The sequence below is a fragment of the Varanus komodoensis genome, unplaced genomic scaffold (genome assembly GCF_004798865.1).
Source record: "Varanus komodoensis strain SLA01 unplaced genomic scaffold, ASM479886v1 scaffold7_3, whole genome shotgun sequence".
Classification (NCBI taxonomy): domain Eukaryota; kingdom Metazoa; phylum Chordata; class Lepidosauria; order Squamata; family Varanidae; genus Varanus; species Varanus komodoensis.
In genome coordinates this window covers 4,953,919-4,962,564 of record NW_025336480.1, presented here as the reverse complement: position 1 = coordinate 4,962,564, position 8,646 = coordinate 4,953,919, and positions in this window count along the sequence as shown.

The window sequence follows — 8,646 nt, the reverse complement described above, 5'->3', positions numbered from 1 at the left end:
ACTGCATTTTTGTCCTATGCTTCCTGCAAGTATGTGTGGCTCTCCCCTCCTATTTTAAACTCAGAACAGCCCTGGAAGTTACGTCAGGCTGAGAGAACATGGCTGGCCTACGGTAATCCTGCAGACTTCATGGCTGATTGCAGATTTGAGTCACCCCCCACCGCCCCCACAGTCCAAGTCTCACCACAACAGCACCCTGACCTTGATTTGAACAGAAAGCAGGCCACTCCTAGCAGGCGACATTATTACGGAGGTTTTAAATGCCAGGGTAGGAGGAGGAACCGTTGTTCCTGTCTTGTCTAGTGGGGATAACTGGGACGATGCAGCATGCAGTCGCCTTCTGCACAGATTCAAAAGGGATCCGCAATCAGTCATGGTCCTACTGTGTAACGTGTGTGTGTGCGTGCGTGCAAGAATTTCTGTTGCATTTCACACTTTAAAAGATATTTTGTGATGTGGTCCACAAAATTAAAGAGGAGCATAAGAGATTGTGTGGAGGACTGAGAAATACAAAGAGATATCCTAAACCCAAGAATTTGGGCTAATTTTTCTCCTAGTATGTCACTTGCATAGAGGGGTGATATGAGACACTGGGAATTAACTGGTTGTTTGGCCATTGAGTGTCTGTTGGGTATTCATGTGACTTTCTCATTCCAGCTCTGTCTTTGTGGGATGATAAAAGACAAGGTGGGGTGGTAGACCGAGAGTAAATGAAGGACCGTGCCAGTGTTAGCACTGTGGATGCAGGACAAAGCACCCAGATGTCACGTGAACTCCATCTCTCCTCTAACTTCTAAATGCAGTTTATACGGATACAGATGATGTGTGTGTGCAGAAGGTCCATATTTGCAAGGGACCCTGCTTTTCCAGAGTCCTTGGAACATACATGTAGAGAGTATATTCACAACACTAAGTTCTGTTCAGATGCTTTCACTGCTTGGAGGAGACAAGAACTCGGTCTGTGCAGGCACCATCTTGGTCTCACTATGGTTATTCAGTAACTAGTAACTATGCTGCTTAACATCTTCACACTTCTCTAGCTGGAGAGAGAGAACAACTCTCTCTCTCTCTCTCTCTCTCTCTCTCTCTCTCTCTCTCTCTCTCTCAGAGAGAGAGAGAGAGATCTAAAATTTTAGGAAGAGACACCTGCATTTGAAGGACACCTGTTGTCTGGCAGTGCCCTGCCCCACCAGTAAGGTTTGACCATTGGATAAGATGTCAAACTGGTATTACATCTGGCATCATATTGCAGAAAGGGTAATGTTAGGGAGGGATTTTCCTCATGAAGGTGATGCTAATAAATCACCTTACCCTGTTTCCCGCCCTTCTAGATGAGTTTGTGGAAGGAGGGCCATTTCATGCCAAAGGTCTGTTGGGACCACAGGAACGTTGGCCCTCTGGCTCTCTCATGCTCTTCCCCTCTGGTGGGGTGGCCAGGGGGTGCTTAACAGGGGACAGGCCATCTTTTGGAGTGCTGGCAGAAGACTGGCCTCAGTTTGATTGGCTGCCGAGTCCAAGGAAAGTAAAGTCAAAGACTCGAAGAAGGAGAGCAGGCAGGGGCTTCGAAACTGTCTCCAAATGGGCAGCGTCTGCACATCCGCAGTCTGGTGGCCCTCTTCCCCACTAGACAAGAAGTATGTCACCTCAGTTTTAACAGCTATCATGCCCAAATCTGCACTTGCAGACATACACTACATATGCAAATGATATGCAGTTTGGTGCCTTCTTTTGTGGCCCTTTTTTGGTGATGCAGTTCCTTTTTTCACAATGCGTATGTGGCTCTTTACTTCGGTCTGAGGAACGGGGCTCCAGAAGCGCCTGCTTTTCTTTTTCTCCCTAGCCCCGGGCCTGGCACACTGGGGAGATTTGGAAGAACACCCCCTTGCCTGGCTGCCCCTAGCCTTTAAATCAAGGGCAGCTCATGAGTTTTAGGTATAACTGCCATCCTTCCTCACCGTTTGCTATGCTGGCTAAGACCTGTGGGCTGAAACATCCGGAGGGCCAAGAGAATCCTACACCTGCTTCAAATGCTGGCACATAAGCAGCCCCAACTCCTGGATTCCTCCTGTAGCTTCATTTTAATTGATGGTTTAGATTCCTTGTTTAGGATAACAAAAACATGAACAATGGGGAAAGAGTTGCAGCTATAGACATTGAGAGTCATTTAACTATTTAAGTCATTTAAAACCCACCACAGAATAATTTTCAGACAGTAATAATGCTCGGTTGCTATTACTCGGGCTTCTGTGTATGCAATATGGAAGTTATTTTTTTAATGAAAGATAATGGTTTCATTTCATTAGCATGTGGCTGGAAGCACCACAAATAGCAGTTAGCTAACTGTTGTGGCAATGTTATGCTTGGCCTGTATATTGCACCCAAGGAGCAGAACAGCAATTGCTCCTTGGCTGTGACATGTTGCTTTCTGGGCCACAGTCAAACCACATTCTTGCTTTTCGGGGGTGGGTGTGGAATCCAGAAGGCCCTGGGCACCTTGGCGCTGCGTGATTCTGCAAGGGAACTTGTGAGTTACTAGCCCGGGTGTCGCCAGTGACAGGTGATGCTCTGTTAAGCTCGGCCAATTCCAAGGGGAAGTGGAAGAATGACAAGGACCTTGGCTTCAGCCTTCATCATGCAAATATATGTGGCCGGAGTCACACGGAGTGTTTTTGTTGCATCTCTTTCGAGAAGGAGTGCCTGCTGTCGCAATGGAAAGATGACACACAAGGTCAAGAGCTTAATTTATATATAAAAACAGTGTCCTGAGGGTAGTACCTAAAGCCACACCAGATCGGTCACCATTCACATAAGAACTATTATTTAAAATATTTTTGAATTGTCCTGCCATTCAGTGAATGACTGAGGCAGTTGCAGCATAAACAAAATACCACAGAACAATTGCAGTCAAAACTGAAAGTGATGAAATGTATAGAATTTCATATAAATTGGCAAAAAACAAAACAAACAAAAACCCATGGGAGGATAACTGAATTCTTCTTATCCATCCCTAGTTTTAAAGATGCCTTGTACCAATCTTCCTGAAGTCTGACATCTTTTAAGAGGCAATTGCCTACATTTTCCATCAATATTATGAAGGTGTTAGAAAGTTATAGGCATTTGTTGATATCCGGAACTAACCAGCCATGGTGTTAGTGAATCTGTTCTTAGCATACTATTTTATTCTTTTATTATGCACCAGTCTCTGAGATCTCCATACCAGAATATGCAGTGGCATATAAATCCCCCAAATAAACCAATATCCCCATTTTCGTCAGTGCTGCCATACGCAGCCTCTGACCCACTGAGGCGAAATGAGGCTCTGAGCTGAAGGGGCTGTGCCTGAGGCAGCATGAGGGGAAGCAGGCTGCTCTCTGAGGTAACCAAGCCGGATCTTGTCATCCTCCTGGGATCTGAATCAACTCTTGGCATCCTCCTAAAGGTGCTGGAGGGGAAGAGGTGGAACTTGCTGAAGATTTATACAACTATGCATGATGTGCATTACAAATGGATAGGGAGAAATGTCTCTTCGCCTGATTAAATCAATTGGCAGTAAAGTCAAGTTTCATAACAAAACATTTCCTCATAAAGCACACAGTGGGCTGCAGCAACTGCTGCAAGGTGTGGTCATGGCCTCACGTTTGGTCAGGAGACCAGACCAATTTGAGGATCAACAGTATTTGGCCATGATGATGATAAGCAGCTTTTATATTCCATTCACAGTTGCTGGGGCTTTTTCTGCACCCCTATTTACTGGTCTTCACCAGTGGAGTGGCAGTAAGTCTTGAAGGGCAGGTACTCAGCCTGACGATAGCCTTGGCCATGCTCCCAGAAGGGTCCACAAAGGCAGGCGACTCTGCAGTGCCCCATTCCAGCCAATCAGTGCTAGCAGTTCTTGTCTTCACCTGGAGTACGTCTTGCAGAGATAATGGGTCTTGGTTGCCTGTGGAGGACTGAGCCATCACAAACAGTCACAGTGCAACTGTGGCTGAGGATCTCTGCATTTCCCCTCAGCTACAGGGAGGGTAGGCTTTGAACACCTGAGAGAACGGGGAAAGCTGAGAGGGTGGCTGAGGAGAAGCATGTCCCTGTTACCTGGCCCGCCAGTGCTTCCAGTCTTCCCATAAGCCTTGAGTGAGATAGACTTTGCTCTAATCCAGCAGGGCTCTCCTAATGTTCCCTTTGCTGTGCCCACTGGCTAGCCAGCCCCGCAGCTATCCTGCTATTTCTCTACAACTTTTCTCTAAACATACAATATACTTTATTGCTTGCCCCAGTGCTGCTTACCTTGATGCCATAACAGATATTTATTGCTTGATATATGACTCAGATATGCACAAATTAAAGAGACAATTGCATATTTCTATAAACACCAGCTCTGTTTCTTCTCCAGATGACTCATAAAAGTCATTTTTGGTGCACTGCCTGGGTCTTCAGGTCTTCATTTAAACCAGAATAGAAATAGACATTATAGCCTAGAGATTATAGCACAGTACATAAGCCGAAGTGAGCTAATAATATATGCAGTGCAGCTTTTGATGATCTTCATAGACTAAAAAAAGGAATGTGGCATCATAAGAATCAGATAAGACGCACACCGTTCAGCCTAACTGCAGAGAAATGGAGAGCTAAGTAGCCTGCTAAAATATAGTGCAAAATGCCCAAAATGTAATGAATTCATCTAAACCTTGTTTAAAAATCAATATACATAAATAAATGCCCCTACCCTCTAGATATCATGTAGAGGAATCATTTTATTTTTCAATGCAAGTGTTTGAATGCTAGTTGGGTAAAGCACAAATTCCATAGATGCATCCCTCCCTCTCTCTCTGAATAGAAATGCAGGAGTGAAAAATCTAGATGAGGTCCTTGATAAGACTTGCCAAAATGACCTTGTAAAAATACCTGAGAAGTGAACTGAGCAGAGGAACGGTCTCCCCAGCTTGTCAGGAATCCTAAAAAGCAAGAAACAAAGTAAACTGTGGGTGCAACTAACTTAGAATAAGGGTGCAATTGAACCAAACTAACAATGCAATCCAACCTCCATACTGAAGAAGTGCCCTTGATATTTTGTGGTAATGCTGTACTTGAAATGTTGAGGAATTCTTACCCTAAATGTTACGGGACAAGGAAGCTGCAAAGGGAGATGGTGTCATGATGTTGAGTGGATAGGACGGGAGTGCACAACCTGTGCTCCCCAGATGTTTTGGCCTACAAGTTCCATCATTCCTTTCCAGCATAGCTAATGGTGAGTGGTTATGGGAAATGTAGGCTGCATGTCAGGGGTAGGGTATTGGGAATTAGCCCTAGGACTGTGGGGCACAAAGCCATGCTCACCTGTTGCAAAATCAGCTAACCCTTGGCTAAGTCACAAAGGGCCCCTTCTGATGTTACCTCTGCAGAACGTGGAAGCCAGTGTGGTGCAGCACAGCCTGACTTCATTGCACGCCACAAAGGTGATGTTGGAAAAAGGCCTGTGGCCTCAAGGGAGGAGGCCATAATGTGGCTTCTTCAGTATTCTCATGCAAATCATAGAATCATAGATTCTGTTATAGAATCTATGGCCTACAAGTCCCATCAGTCCCACCCAGCATAGCTAACGGTGGGATGGGATTCTATGATAGAATCTACGATTGCAAAATCATATTATGCCTCCTGGAAATAAGAGCAATGCGACAATGATGAGAGTTCTGGTGGGGACCTTCCATGTGAATGAGGCATTGCGTTGTTCTTTGCATAAGAGGGGGAATGCTACAGAAGGCTGCAAAGATAGCACGGGGAAAGGCCCTGATGTGTGGAGGTACAGATGCAAGATAAGAATTGAAACTCCTGTCACATGTAGGTGTCAGTTAAATAGACTAGCAATCTTGCTGCTTGATTATGTGATTATATAACTCTCATAATTACTGAGAGCCCCCACCATGCTGCTACCAAAGCAAGGACTGTCTTTTCTGACTGCTGTTTTTATGCATTCCGTGAATGGAAATCCAGCCATCATTACTGGCAGAAGCCCCTTGTTTAAATATGCCAAAACTATTTTCAGTGGGCTCTCTGCCGCTGGACCCCCATATGGCTGTGGAATTCCAGCCACAGTTTTGCACTTCCACTCATAGTAGGCAGGCAAAAGAAGCAACGAGCAACAGGAAAGAAGTCTCTCTCACCCACGGACAAGCACATACCTCAGGGTTCTTTCAGGGAATCGTGCTGGCGGCCAAACAGGACAAACGAGGTTGGCCTGTGATTGAGTTGAAAAGTTTCCTCTTTGGCTAGTGACCATATCAGTCCAGAAAAAAGCCGTGCCTCTAGATTTGATTTTGGGTACATGTGTGCCCAAATTTTGGCCAAACTTAAAGAGTGGGCAGAGCTTCCAAAACAACAGATCTGCTTTTAGTCCGTCCTCTCTGGATTTGGAGGAATGCTCACTGCATTCTGATATAGTTTTTCAGACTTCATCAGACGTGTGCGAATATGGGCTAAACGTTAAAGTTTCACTGGCGATTCATCAGGATGTTTTCACCGTCCTGTAAACTATGAATTTCCATGGTTTTCCATGCAAAAGTTGTCATTTTCCTTGTGCATGTACCTTTCACTCTTTTACATGCTTCAGTGGGTATCTATAAAGACCTCTCTCTGCTATTGCTCTGATGTCATTTCCTAAAACCTAAAAGGGCTTCTCCAGAGCATGACTGAGGCCAATCAGAGATCACTTGCTGCCACCAACTGCAGTATTCCTGAGCACAAGCAAAAGCCTCACGTTTCCCTCATTCTGCTTGGTGGAAGGAGGCCCAGCTTGCCATGCTGCATCGCGGTTTAATTTCCTGCTGTCCTTGCACAGCAGAGCATCTGCCCTGATCCACCTCCCATTGTCTATGCCAGTTGGAGCAGAAGGTGGACTGAGATGCATGTCCAATTTTGCATTCCAATGAGGGTGGGGATGCACATTAAAATTTGCATTTCATTGAAAGCAATTTAGTGCAAATGAATGATGTCCATACCTGCGAGACACCCTTCACTTCCTATGGGATGTGTATTCGTATTCATGCCAAGTCAATCCCTGCCTATTTTTAGGATCATTTTCTCTCTGTGGAAAAGTGCCATTGTTTTTCCTGCCTCTTTTACAGGGACGGGGAAAATATCAAATAGTTTTCTCCTTGTTGCCACTTACTTTGTTAAGTTTAGGAGGGAGATGAAAGAACTTCTTCCTGTTTTTTCATTTTTAAAATTGCCCTGTGCACATGCAGCAGCACTAGACTTTTTACAGAGATGCTTCTACAACTGGACAGCACTTTTTGAACTCATGTGGAACCATTGCTCACTGCACTCTCTCGTGCGCATTCTGGAAGAGTTCCCCGGCTGCAGAAGATGCCTCCCCACAGAGTCCCTGAAGCCCTGGTCTTGCTTGCAGCAAGGCAGGTCTCTGTAGGAGAAGCATAAGTTCAGCAGGAGTTCCTGCAGAAAGCCGCTCTGCAAAAGCTCTGTGTTGCTGCAAGCAAGTATGGAATTTCTAAAGCTCTAAAATTGGTGGGGTGGTTTCTGCAGCCTAGGGGCACTTCCGGAATGCTTATAAAATAGGTGAGTTCATGTGGTCTCATGGGGATTCAGGAAGAGCTGCTAGGCTGGAAAAGTCCTGGGTGCTACAAATGCAGGGGCATTATTAAAATTAAAAATAAAGGAAGGAAGCAGATTCCTCTGCTACTGCCCACCCTTGAAATAGTAAGCAGAAATTCTGTCTTTTTCCCGAGGAGAACGTTACTGGAAACGTGCATCAGCCCAGTCTGTTTCAGCAGGGTTTTCATTTTTGTTATCATCCTCCACTCCGTAAACTGCTCAAAAATATTTAATTTGGAAAACATCAACATATTATTGTGATGCTGTTATATGAACTAAGGGGAAATATCCCTCAAATACTTTAAGATGCTTTTCAGTGACTTTTCTGTGGGAAGGGACAAATTACTATCCAGTCACTTGTCTCAGACATGCCACTCAGGCCCACTTGAAATGAGCAATGAGGGGAAAAAAGTCATTAAAAAGAATTAAAAAGAAACAACCCAATCAGATCTGGGCAGTTCTTCAGCAGGAGTGATGACGCATTTGGCACAGCAGATGAAGAACAAACTAATGACTCTTGTAACTCTTGTAACTCCCATCCCTCTGAGTAGGTGTTGGCTACACATGATCCTGCACTTGGAGCCACGAGGTTAGAGCTCCGGGTCGGGGATAACTGCTCTGCTATGAATCACAGACCAAGTAGCCAGAATAATAGGACGCACTGGGAACCTCATTGTTGCAAGTCCTTTTGTTAAGGGAATGAAACGCATCTGAACAGAGAAAAGTGCAGCGTGCAGTCCTCCTGAGAGGGTTCCCTCCATGATATGCCGGGTGCCAAAACAGGCATCACGTTAAATCTGTGATTAGCAACACCTCCTTTTCTCACTTTGTCTCTAGAGCTGGCACAGAGGGCCCAGTCCAGATCTTAACAGCCTCCCTTCCCTGTACACTAAGGACCCTGATCCAGACTGGGACCCCCGTGCTTGCTTTGGAGTAACAATGGAAATACGACATTGCCGCTAGATACAGATGCTAAGTCAAATCTGCTTTGGTTCTTAACATGTGGAAGGGGGAACTCAGCCTGCAGTTTCTGCCCAGCCA